This window comes from Canis lupus, chromosome 21, assembly GCF_011100685.1.
Source record: "Canis lupus familiaris isolate Mischka breed German Shepherd chromosome 21, alternate assembly UU_Cfam_GSD_1.0, whole genome shotgun sequence".
Taxonomy (NCBI): Eukaryota; Metazoa; Chordata; class Mammalia; order Carnivora; family Canidae; genus Canis; species Canis lupus.
Window position 1 is genome coordinate 39,768,815 of NC_049242.1, and position 13,972 is coordinate 39,782,786.

General features: G+C 33.6%; 1 protein-coding gene across 15 annotated transcripts in view; it reads right to left on the reverse strand.

Annotated features, from left to right (window-relative positions):
• SOX6 (SRY-box transcription factor 6) overlaps window positions 1-13,972 on the reverse strand; it is a 588,321-nt gene that overhangs the window by 379,548 nt on the left and 194,801 nt on the right. Inside the window, exon 1 of one of the 15 annotated variants that reach the window (XM_038569147.1) lies at window positions 12,093-12,112. The exons of the other annotated variants lie outside the window; for them this stretch is intronic. The gene's annotated coding sequence lies outside the window, so the exon portion shown is untranslated. Of the gene's footprint in view, window positions 1-12,092; window positions 12,113-13,972 lie in introns of those variants that run through there. 15 annotated transcript variants of the gene reach the window in all.

Sequence of the window (13,972 nt, forward strand, 5' to 3'; positions counted from 1 at the left end):
TGAAGACTGTTTAGTAAATATACTATAGGCTTTTTTTTAATAAATTTATTTTTTATTGGTGTTCAATTTACCAACATACAGAATAACACCCAGTGCTCATCCCGTCAAGTGCCCCCCTCAGTGCCCATCACCCATTCACCCCCACCCCCCACCCACCTCCCCTTCCACCACCCCTAGTTCGTTTCCCAGAGTTAGGAGTCTTTATGTTCTGTCTCCCTTTCTGATATTTCCCACACATTTCTTTTCCCTTCCCTTATATTCCCTTTCACTATTATTTATATTCCCCAAATGAATGAGAATATATAATGTTTGTCCTTCTCCGATTGACTTACTTCACTCAGCTACTATAGGCTTTTTTAATGTCAATAGATATGCATAGATTTTCTAGCAGAAAAGAAATAATGATGTGACAGATGCTAACTAAACTTTTGGGGTAACGTTTCACAATATAAGTAAGTCAAATCATTATGTTGTACACCTTAACTTATACAGTGCTGCATGTCAATTACATATCAATAAAACTGGGGGGAGGGGATCCTGGGGTGGCTAAGCGGTTTAGTGCCTGCCTTTGGCCGAGGGCGTGATCCTGGAGACTCCAGATCAAGTCCCACATCAGGCTCCTCGCATGGAGCCTGCTTCTCCCTCTGCCTGTGTCTCTGCCTGCCTCTCTCTCTCTCTTTCTCTGTCTTTCATGAATGAATAAATAAAAAAATCTTAAAAAAAAACTGGGGGGGGGGAGAAATAATGATAAATTAACAGCATAGAAAAAAAAGGATGAAAGGAAGGGAAAATGGAGACAGATGGCAGGCTTTATTTTTTTTATTTATTTTTTATATATAAATTTATTTTTTATTGGTGTTCAATTTGCCAACATATAGAATAACACCCAGTGCTCATCCCATCAAGTGTCCCACTCAGAGCCCGTCACCCAGTCACCCCTACCTCCCCGCCCCCCTACCTTTCTACCACCCCTAGTTTGTTTCCCAGAGTTAGGAGTCTCTCATGTTTGTCTCCCTTTCTGATATTTCCCACTCATTTATTCTCCTTTCCCCTTTATTCCTTTTCACTATTTTTTATATTCCCCAAATGAATGAGACCATATAATGTTTGTCCTTCTCCGATTGACTTATTTCACTCAGCATAATACCCTCCAGTTCCATCCATGTCGAAGCAAATGCTGGGTATTTGTCATTTCTAATGGCTGAGTAATATTAGACGGCAGGCTTTAAATTGAAGAGCCAATCAATCAAGGCTGTGGCAGTCATAAGAAAGAACATTGTACTAACAAAGACAGGTTGGAAACTAAGAGTGGGACTTTGCTGGAAAGGCTACTTCTTCAAAAGATCACTCAAAAATAAGCCCAGTTGAGTAAGGGCAATAACTGACTCCAAAATGAAGTTGCAGTTAACCATTGGTCATGAGAAGCTGAAAGACTTTCACATAAGGAGAATTACAGAAAAATTAAAATAAAAGCAAAGTAACAGAAAATAAAATCATCATTAACCATCTTTATAATGTTAACAACACTAGTATATATTAGTAACTTTGACAACGTGGGCTGGACTCCTGGCTAGAATCACTAGAATGGAAAGATCCTTAATAAAAAAAAATAATAATTAAGGTTCAGATATAGAAATATGTTTTAATTTACTACAAACACCTATCCATCACTTTGATGACATTTCATTATTTCTTTTCTGATGCTATAAAAGCCCATATTAGTTAATACAAGTTATGTTCAGAACTTGCTGTGGCCATATAACACAATCACTTTTTAACTTTTTACAAATGTAATGTCATAATGTATGGATGTATTTAGCAAGAACAATGACAGAGGTAAATGGCACTATGCAGAGTATTATTCACAATAATGTGTTAGGATGTGAATATGCACCTCTATGAGCACCAGTGCAACAAAAAGAAATCCAATCTCATCATCAACCTATATTTATGACCTAAACTATTTGAACATTACATCTCTAACATGTTTTCATCATTCAGAAATAGAATAACAACTACAAAGGACAGCTCACAATGTGAAATTGTACATTTCTACAAAATGTAAAAAAGAATAAATTCTAGACACATGTCCAAAACAGAGATGTGTCAGTAGTCAATCCAAGCTTAATGGGCTCTTCAATTTCTGTACCACTCTTTGAACTCTCTGCCTTTAATTCTCTCCCCCTGGGGCACCTGGGTGGCTCAGTTGGTTAAGTGCCTCCCTTCAGCTCCAGGGTTTTGAGATGGAGCCCCACATTGGGCTCCTTGCTCAGCAGGAATTCTGTTTCTCCCTCTTCCTCCCTCTGCCCCTAAGGCTGTTCTTGCGTGCTCTCCCCTCCCCCTTTCTCTCTCTTTCTCTTGAATAAATAAAATCTTAAACAAAACAAAACAAAACAAAACACTTCACACTCCTTTCATATTATGTTCTTTTCTTTGGGTCCAACTTCCTTCTTTGGGTTACTCTTTCACTACCAAATAAACTTAGTCTCCTATTCTATTAGTTCTTGTTATCTACATATGCCCCTACTGCTCTGGAAATAGTGGAGCTTGCAAGTAAATGATGTGGCATCACTACTGAGAATTTAATTGGTTTCCATAATTTTCAGAGGTACAATTATATCCAGGAATTACCCAATTTTTATTGCAATAGTTTATGGCTTTATGGTTTATATAAGCTCAACTCTGTAATCTTCAAAAATGAAAGTAAATAACAAAGAAGTTAAATAAATATATATGTATATATATCATATATCCTGTGCATTATTAAATAACCATGAAAAAAAGGGAGAACAAGAGAGAGGGAAAAGCCCTTGGTTATTTAATAAGGCAGAAAATGGGAAATAAGTCTTTTAAAGCACTATACAGAAAAAAAATGGTATCATCTCATAATATTACACTGTACCACAATTACTTAAATCATAAAGCTAAATCTTTCTTTCTCTGAGCTCCCTATATGCCTGCTACAGTCTGAATGTTTGTATCTCCCCTAAATTCATATGTTGAAATCGTAACCCCCAAAGGTGAAGATATTAGTAGGTGGGACTGTTAGGAGTTGATTAGGTCATGAGAATAGAGCCTCCATGAATGTGATTAGTGCTCTTAGGAAAGAGATCCCACAGAACTTCCCAGTCCCTTCTGTCATACAAGAAGTCTGACCCAGAAGAGAGTCCTCATCCAGCCCATGCTGTCACATATCAGACTTATATCCTCCAGAACTGTGAGAAATAAATTTTTATTGTTTATAAGCTACTCAATCTGTGGTCATTGGTATAGCAGCCCAAATGGACTAAGGCAATGCCTCTTCATCATTTAGAACATCCTAAATTCTATATGTACATATCTGGGAACTACTGCTTATAAAATATGGGAAGTCCAAAAACGTCTACCAAAATAATCAGAAAACCTGCAAAAGTTATTCATAATATTTCCCACTGTCAGGAACTCAAAATTTTTTCAGTTCATTAGAATCTCTACTAGTTACAACATATAGGTATTCTGAGGTATACTATCACTAATTCATAGGTTTGTAGATTTGTTTCCAAACCCTCTACATTCTTAATGGTTATTCAGATAGAATGATGGCAATGCATCTCAAACTAATTCTAAAAATTAACTTTTTCAGAAATACAAATGACATTTCAAATATCACATGACATGTATTTTTATTTTTTATTTTTTAATTTATTTTTTATTGGTGTTCAATTTACTAACATACAGAATAACCCCCAGTGCCCGTCACCCATTCACTCCCACCCCCCACCCTCCTCCCCTTCTACCACCCCTAGTTCGTTTCCCAGAGTTAGGAGTCTTTATGTTCTGTCTCCCTTTCTGATATTTCCCACACATTTCTTCTCCCTTCCCTTATATTCCCTTTCACTATTATTTATATTTCCCAAATGAATGAGAACATATAATGTTTGTCCTTCTCCGATTGACTGACATGTATTTTTAAAACAAAAAATAATAATTTACTATTAGTGTATTTACCATTTTTTCCTACCTAGCACTTTTAAGAACTTATTTCCCAACCCCTGCTTAAATGTGCCATAATAGGACCCATGTGTTTTATTTTTTTAATATTTTTTTAAATTTTTATTTATTTATGATAGTCACAGAGAGAGAAAGAGAGAGGCAGAGACACAGGCAGAGGGAGAAGCAGGCTCCATGCACCGGGAGCCCGATGTGGGATTCGATCTCGGGTCTCCAGGATCGCGCCCTGGGCCAAAGGCAGACGCCAAACCACTGCGCCACCCAGGGATCCCCGGACCCATGTGTTTTAAATTAAAGTTGAAAAAACAAGTGATGAGGGGCTGGGTTTTTGTTTTTTGGGGTTTTGTTTTGTTTTGTTTCATAATGTAGTAAGCAAAAACAAACTGATATAGCAAAAGAATTTTGCCCCTGTCACAAATTCATTCATTTTATGCTGTAGCCTCTGTTCTTGGCCAATGCCATATCCTCTGTAAAATCCAAGAAATAGTAGAGTAAAATTGATTTTGAAAACCAAATACCTAAAAAGAAATGACCAGATTCATTGTTATTTATTTTATATTCATTTTCTCTACCTTTTTCCCTCTCCGTCCCCGTCTTTCTCTCATTTTCTACACCTCTCCCCTATTCTCTTGGTTTCTGTAATTATTGAAGCTTTCCTGTTTTATATCATTGTTTTAGGAAAAGGGGATAACCATGGTCAAAAATCACGGATAAAAGAATGACAGTGAAACTTAATGCTACACTATGCCTATTAGCAACTTTTAACAATAGAACTTGGAAATAAAAGGTCATCTAACCAAAAAATGACTACCACCATTAGATCTTACATGAGAAAATAGGTATGATTTCATCAACTTAAATAAAAAAGAAATATCAAAAGTTCAGTATCATTAACAAATACTTAAAGCTTTTTGAAACTTTACTGGTCCATACCAATTATTTTTTTCAGCCTACTCATTCACACAGAAGTTCTATACATTATAAAATAGGGTAATGACATCTTCTACTCATCAAATCTAATGTCTCCAGCTAAGATCAGATACTTCGCATCACTGAACCAGTGTTATGACTGAAGGAAGATGAGGCCTAAAGAGTTTAAACAACTTGCTGAAACAAGTGCCTACTTACTAATTAGAGGCTGAGAGAGCTGGGCCTAGAACGAGTTCTCCAAACTCCAAAGTACCAAAGATGATTTGGGACTAGAATTCAGATCTCTAAACAACAAAGCAATAAATAATATACAAGAAGGACAGAAGAAATGGTCTGGTCCTAAAGAACTCACTAAAAATCTCTAGCAACATTCCCTAAATGATAAATGATCATAGTAATGGAGGCAATTGCAGATCTAATGCAAACAGGATTTTTAAAAAACAATTTGGTTGCTCTCAAGTCATTTATGCATAGTTCTAGCATATATCATGTGTTTTTTTTTTCTTCCTGCTAGATCTATACTTTCTGAATTAGATTGATTTGAGGTTAATATTAAAATAAACTAAAATTCCAAATAATTCGTAAGGAGTGAGAGTAGAGATGAGAGTGGGAATAGGAAAAGAAAGACAAGCTGGCTGTCAGGGAAGAGTCATCTTAGGATTAGAAAATTGTTGTACTTAATGCTCAAGCATAATCCATGCATGTTTTAAAAAAAATTTGCTATAAGTGGAATTTTTCACCCACTTCCTCTACATTCTTGTCCTTTACTGGCTAAAACCTCATTTCAAAAGATGGGTACTGGAAATATGGGAAAACATAAGGAAATTGGATTTTTAAATCACAGTACTCTTGCTAAAGGTAAGAGTTCCACATGATCTCTATAAGGTGAAAGTGAAAAAAAGGAAAGAAGAATTCTTCACGGTCATCATTGAAACCCATGACTACATGTACCATAAGCTCAGCCTAGAGCAACTTAAATCTCCCCAGGCAACTACTGAAAATGGGGAAAGCCTACTGTACTACTGACGGAACATTTCAGACTCCAGACCTGACAATTGTATTTCTTGAACACTGACTAAACCCAAACAGAAAGAAAAAGAAAATGAATAGGAACAGGAAGGGTGAAAGGAGGGGGAGGGGAAGGAGGGTGGGGAGAGAGGAGATGAAAGATGAAGAGATTAGGAAGAAGAAAAGGAAAGGGTGGAAAAATAAGTATTAAGGGGTACTATTCTTCAGCACACTAAAATCTCTTAAAACAATCTCAAAAAAAATTTTTAGACCCTTTTATACAAAAAAAGTCAAGTTGTTAGTTACAGAGATATTGAAGATATTGGTTGTTATTTGCTTTTAGGAAAATAGGATTTCACTTTTTTTTTTTTTTTTTTTTTTTTTTTTTTTTTTTTTTTATTTATGATAGTCACAGAGAGAGAGAGAGCGCGGCAGAGACACAGGCAGAGGGAGAAGCAGGCTCCATGCACCGGGAGCCCGATGTGGGATTCGATCCCCGGTCTCCAGGATCGCGCCCTGGGCCAAAGGCAGGCGCCAAACCGCTGCGCCACCCAGGGATCCCAGGATTTCACTTTTTAAAACACGGTAAAAATAACTATATTATCGTGATTGAGGCTTATTCTCTTTTTCTAGTATGTATACTACATCAAGAGAGATAGAGGAAGAATGAAAAGATCAATAAAAACTGAAGGATCCTAAAGCCTTTATTAGCTTCTTTCCATCCTACTAATCAAAACTGTAATGTTAGCTTACTTTCTTGTTTAAATCTCAGTTCCCAGGTATACAAGGACAAATCAGAATAAATATGAATTTTTTCCTCCAACAAAAATTGCAACTTAAAGCCAGTAGGTCATAGAAAGAGTGAGCTTGTTCATGCTAGGTAAGAGTGAAAACACTTTGGGGACACCTGGGTGGCTCAGCGGTTGAGCGTCTGCCTTGGGCTCAGGGTGTGATCCTGGAGTCCCAGGATAGAGTCCCACATCGGGTTCCCTGTATGGAGCCTGCTTCTCCCTCTGCCGGTGTCTCCACCTCTCTCTCTCTTTGTCTTTCATGAATAAATAAATAAAAATTTTTTTTTAAAAAAAGAGTGAAAACACTTTGTCACTTTTAAAAGAGCTAAAATCAGATACTCTAAGTAACCAACATTTGTTTTTATCAGAAGAGAGGAAAGTGATTTCATAGCATAAAGAAGAAAAATAAGGTAGTAAACGGAAAAAACCTGAAGACATTATCCTAAAATAATATTTACTGTATTATTATTATTATTATTATTATTATTATTATCTGGTTCCCAGCATATGTGACTCTGCCCAAGCATGTGGAATTACATCTACATTGGTTGTTTTAATATCCTATAGTGGAAGAGATATGTATTTTACTCAAAATTCAGCAACTACAATGTGACAAGCATTTAAAAAGTAAAATGTTTCTTCTACCATGAAATATAAACTCATTAGATATTGGTATTGCACTTCAATGGGAAGACAAATAAGAAGCTGATCATGACAGGATAGTTTCAAACTGTTGAGAGGAGTATAAATTGGTGCATCCTTTCTGAAAGGCAACTTGGCAATATATCAAAATCATTAAAAATACTCTTTGAACTAGATTTTTAAATGCCTAGGAATTTATTCCACAGAAGCAATCATGGTAGTATTCCAAGACTTATATATTAAATATGTTCATTGAAGTATTGCTTATGTAGAGAAAAAATTTAAATGACCTAAATTTCCAGCAGTTAGTATTAACACATTTGACATTTATTCAAGAATTTTCATTGAGTCCCTGCAATGTGCTAAGCACAGTGGATTAGTTAAATAAAAAATGTATCCTTAAAGTAAAACACAATGCATCAGTTTAAAAAATCATATGATCCCAAGTTGTTTTATAAATTTAGTATACTATAAAAAATCACAAATTGAGCTTTTGGGGTAGGTAGGGAAAGAAATGATAAAATTATTCTGAAGTCCATCTGGAAAAACAAATACTTGAAAATACCCAAGATAATTTGAAAGATATATATATATATATATATATATACTCCTATATATATGAGATTATATATGTATTTATATATATAAAGAAGAGATTTATAGATATGTGTATATAAATGTACATGTATATGTGTATACACATAAATTAATATAATAAATATAAGTAGATTTATATATATATACATATATATAAAATATCACTAACTAAAAGTGTGTGAAATGAATAGCCAGACTGATTATTAGCAAAATAAGTTGAAAATAGATCCAAATATCTCTAAGAATTTGGTTTGTGATAACTGTAGTGTTTTAACGATAGATTATATAACTAATACTGTTGGGACAATTGGTTCTTTATATCATAATTGCATACCACACAATAAAATAAACAAGCTCCAGATGGATTAAAAAACTAAAAGTAAAAAAAATAAAATCATGATAATGCCATAGTAAAATATATATGAATATTTACATAAAGTATATTTTTATAAATGACACCAAAAGAGGACACTCAAAAGGAGAAAAATAAAACTTTAGATTTGATGAGAACATTTATTTTCTAAAGATTTTAATTGAAGACAAAAATGACAAGATTGGAGAAACATCTATATCATATATAAGGAGTTAATATTTTTGGCATATAAAGACCTCTCAAAAATCAATAAAAGTTAACTTCCCATTAGAATAGTGTGCATTACTTTGTGCTGGACAGTTCTATATATTTTATATATCTTCATTCATTTGATCCTTGCAACAACCCCATGACATATAGGAAACTTTTACAGATAAGGAAACAGGCACTGAGAGATTAAGTAAACACTCAAGGTTACAGAGCTGATAAGCAGTGACCATAGAGCCAAGATTCAAACTCTGTCACCAACAGCCTGACTCCAAAATCCATGCTACTTCTCAAAGGATATGAGAAAGGAAGAAAGGAAGAAAGGAAGAAAGAAAGAAAGAAAGAAAGAAAGAAAGAAAGAAAGAAAGAAAGAAAGAAAGAAAGAAAGAAAGAAAGAAGAGAGAAGAGAGAGAGAGGATAGAAGGACAGGCAAGGAAGCGGCAAGCCGAAGTAGGCAGACTTATTCCTTCCTGCCTTCCTCCTTCCTCTTCCCCTTCCCTCTCCCTTCAAAACCCCCACACCGCCCTCCCAGATTCTGGAAAAAAGAAAAGTGTGTGTTGGCAAATCGAACTTCAATAAAAAAAATAGAATAAAAAAAACAGTGGGGGAGGAAAAAGAAGGAAGGGAGGGGAGAAAAAAAAGAAATGTAATTGAACAAAAAACAAATGAAGAAATATTCCATTTTATTATTACTCAAAGAAATACAAATTATACTAAAAATAAACTGTCATTTTCTATCTGTCATATTGGCAATGGTTGAAAATGATGACAGTATTACGTGTAAGCATGGATGTGGACAAAAAGAGTACTCTTATATGCTGCTGCTAGTAAGAGTAAACTGGTTCAACTTTTCTGGAGGGTATTTTGGCAATATTGGTTAAATACTTTTAAAAAGTGATTACCCAACAATTCATTTCTAAGATTTTGAAGAAATTATCAGAGATGTGTGCAAAGACTGACCTACAAAGGCAGTTACTGCAATGCTGTTAATAATAATAGAAAATCACAACAACCTTAACTATAGATGATCCACTAAACTTTGAAAGGTCCACAAATAGAATAGTATTCAACCATTAAAAATCATCAAAAGAATAGTGGTATCATGGGAAAATGTAAATTATATTATAAACTGTTAAATTAAAAAAAACAGATTAATAGGTATTTGTTACCATATGACTCCATTTTTGTTTTATTTTTTTTCATTTTTGTTTTATTTTTATTTTTTTTTCCATTTTTGTTTTAAAGGGAGATATAGATACATACATTAGAGAAAGAAACATAAAATTTTAATACTGGATATATACACAACTTGATATTATAATGATTATATATGGACAGTAGGAATAAAGCTTTTCTTCTTTTTCTTTATCTTTGTATGTGCATGCTTCCTAAATTTTGTGTATGTGACATCTGTTATTTTTGTTGCAAATAATGAAGTTTATTTTAAAAAGAAAAAATATGCAGGAGAATATTTAACGACATGAGAAAAACTATCATGATACATTAACTTTTAAAAAGTGGCTTGCCAAATACCATGTGCAGTAAGACACCATTTTTCTTTTAAAAAATATGTGTACCTAAGATAAGCTTCAAGGTTATAATCAGTTTAAGCATTTCGAGGTATCTGTAAATATCAGTATGGTAGTTTCTTTTTATATTTTACAAATTTTCCCCAATACTCAGTTTGGTTTTTAATCAGAAAAAAATCAGTGGGAAAGACTATATTTTACCATTCTAACTAATTATTTAACAAGCCTATAATTTCTGGAAAAGCAAAAAAATAACATGCTGCCTTCTTATTGTCAAAATAGATACAGAAAGATATCATAGTTTTTCCACTAAAAGCAAATCCCACAAGTGTATTAGGATATTCTATACAATCCGAAATTTTATTTAAGATTTTGAAACTTCATAAATGTATTATATCAAGCTGCAAACGAGCCCTACAAAGCAATCAGGCAAATCTTCTCGATATGCATCCATCTATTGATAGATAGGTAGATATAGTAAAATAAGATAATGCAAATGGTTAAGCAGATGTTTAAAAAAAAATATGCTGACACTGGTCAACAATAAGGCAAGACAAAAAAAAATGCGTAAGGGTTAACTATTTGGCAGTGTGGCTTTACCAAAAGTCCAGACCCAAATCCCTAAATACCTGGATTTCTAAGTATGTGATCTTGAGCAAATCAGTTAATCACACCATTTTGGATTCCTCAGCTTTAAACTTAGAGTAAAAAAAAATAGACTCTTTGGTTTTAAAATTACAGTTAAAAATTTCGTACAAATATTTTTAAAATGTCATATGACTAAGCTAATATAAACCCTGGAGTACTTCCAAAATTATTATCTACTTAATTGAAGATAGATGAAGATGGTAATACATGAGACAAAAAGGGAACTTTTTTTTTAAAGAAAGAAAGAGGATGAAGAAAGAAGAGAACTGACATCCTCAATAATAAGGCATTTCTTTAATTGGGAATCAAGTCTTAGGAAAACGTAGTGGCTTTTTCCTATTCTCAGAAGACCAGAAGAACTGGGAACCAAACTTGAATTTTGGCTGTGAGCCCTAAGTCTAACTAATCACCCAGGAGCACTTCTCCACATGGAGAAGTTGATACAGCATCAACAAATTCTTTATCAAAATCAACACTTTGTAACATTGAGAAAATTAAAGTGTTGTAATCTATAAATGGCCCAGCCTGTTCTGTTAAAACTTTATCCAAATTGCACACTATGTTTAAAAGCATATTCAAAAAGAGTTTCTTTTTACCTCTCCTACAATTTTTTAAGTTACATATGTGTTCTTCCCTCTCTTAGAAAGTTTGCTTCTTCTTGTAATTTTGCCTATGAGATTTATACACATTTTTCATGGAAATATGCATCATATGGTCAGTTTCATTTTTACTCTCAAGGGACAAAATATGATTTAAATTTTTTGTACAAAAATCTCCAATCCTTTTCATTAACTTTCACTGACTTTCCATTTCCTTAAAATTTTACCTTCTCTCCTCATCTCCTCTTCCAAACCAAATACACACACAAACACACCCAGAGGCACACACAGGCACAATGCCAGACTTTCAAAAATAAACATTTAGAAATAAAATCACCTGAGGATGACAAAGTTGTAAGCTGTTAAAAAAAAAAAAAAAAGTTTGCTAAGGTAACACACAAAAAAAAAAAAGAAGAAGAAGAAGAAAGAAAGAAAGAAAAGAAGAGCATTTGACATTCTAATCAAAATCTGGTAATTTTTATCTAAGTCAGTGTTATTATCCAAAATAATAAATTACTATTACAATAAATTAATTCTCACAGTTAATTATTATAAAAGAGAAGCAAAAGCCTTAAAAGCAAAAAATCTTTTCCTATCAAAATGTTATTTTTTACTTTACTTATTGCAGGTCTTCTGGATATTTCAGGGTTGCTTCTCTCCCAACCATCATCAAAACATCCAATAAACACCTTTCTCAGACACTCTCTTCAGCTCTTAAATAACAACACACTTGCTACCTGTACATATAAAGGAAAAAACTACATGCTTAATTAAATACCTCAGCTTCAGAAGTTAGAGTCTCTCCTCTGTCCTTTTGTGGCCACAGTATCTTCATTGGAAGCCTCTATTACTGTCATTATTTCTAATTTGAAATCATCCTCTACCTCCACACCCTTCCACGAAGAAAATATAGCTTTTATCTTGGTCTAGCACATGCACACCATAGTGGGGGGGGGGGTGCTAAAGAGTAAATTACCACTTGCAACTTTTTTTGATAATGAAATAGCAAATGAGCAAGGAGTCCTCTGTTATTATTGGATACTAGTGCACATGCAACACTCAAGTCAGCAGTTGAACTGCACTGTTACCCTATTTGCCTAATGTGTCATATTTTCAAATGCCAGAGAAAATCTCACAACTTGGAGGAAAATTATCTGAAGATAAAGAGATGCTATATTTGATACCTCTGATGAAGCTTGTGTCCATTCTGAATAAAATACTGTAACTTTGCATGTTTCTGTGCTTAGTTCCAAGAAATAGATCTAAAATGAAGTTAGAGTTCACTGGAAGGTCATTGTCAAGTTCAGGGAAGGTCTTAAGGAAGGAGAGAGAATGATAGAAGACATTATTAAATTATTTGTAAAGTGAAAAATAAAATATTTTGATAGGCAAAGACAAGATTATTAGCAGTTTTTACAGAACTCTTAGATATGGAAAATGGTTAAAATTTTAAATTAAAATAACAATAGCTAACACTTATAAAGCACTTATTGTGCAACAAGCATTATTCTAACTCCTTTACACATATTAACTTACATAGTCCTCAAAACAAACAGTCCAAATATGTGTATTATTATGTATTATTATCATTATCCCCATTTTACATATGAGAAACTAGACAGAGAAAAATTAACGTGTTCAAGATTGTACTACTAATGGTGGAGTCAGACGGTTTGAATCTAGGCAGATCAACTTTTAAGACCAAGTTCTTAATCTGCATTTCATCTACCCTAAGAAAATCCTATCGAGGCTTTTTGCTCCTTGAAATTACCCTTTCATTTCATGTATAATTTTAGACATAGACATTGAGATTAAAACCCATTTGCCCAAGAAATATAGCTATGGACAATAAATATAATAGTGATTTGGCTAATTACTAAATTAACTTCTATGTAATTCCATAAATCAGTATCTTTTGATAAAGAATATTTAGCAAAGAATACACTCTTGCTTCTACGAATTATGAAAAAAGGTCTTATTTAACAATAATAAGAATTAGTAGATATTTGTTAACCTCATTCTTTTAGGATTAATTTGGCTTCAATACTGAGTTGGCTTTGACCCTTTTTCCATACTTAAGTCACTACATTTCTCGATAGACTCCTTGTACTGTAATATCCCTATAATAGAGAGACGAGGAGAATTAGAAATGAAGCAAAACCCAAACCAGATGTCTCAAGGTAATACACTACGGCTTATTTACTTTTCTTAAAGGAGAATTCCTGAGCTCAGAATCTATTTACTCTTACTTCAGACATAATTATAGCACTTTTCATTATTTGAGGGGGCACATCTGGATCCAAATCCTGATTCTACTACTTATTAGTAGTATGATCTTAGGCAAGTTACTCAGCTTCTCTGACACTAGGTATTTTTATCTGTAAAACAGTCCACCTCACTGGACTATAGCAGGAATAAACTCAATTGACATAATATATGTAAGGTTCTTAGCACAGTGCCTGGCATATAGTAAGTGTTCAATAAATGATTGTTACATTAAAAAGGATTGAACTAATAACAATTCAAAAACTTGTGGTAAGTAGCATAATTTATATGAAAGCATCTGCACTAAGTGCTGTACAACAACAAAAAAAGAACTCTATCAAAAGTTAATTTTCTCTCTCTTCTTATCAGCCCATAGCTGAATAGAAATAGCAG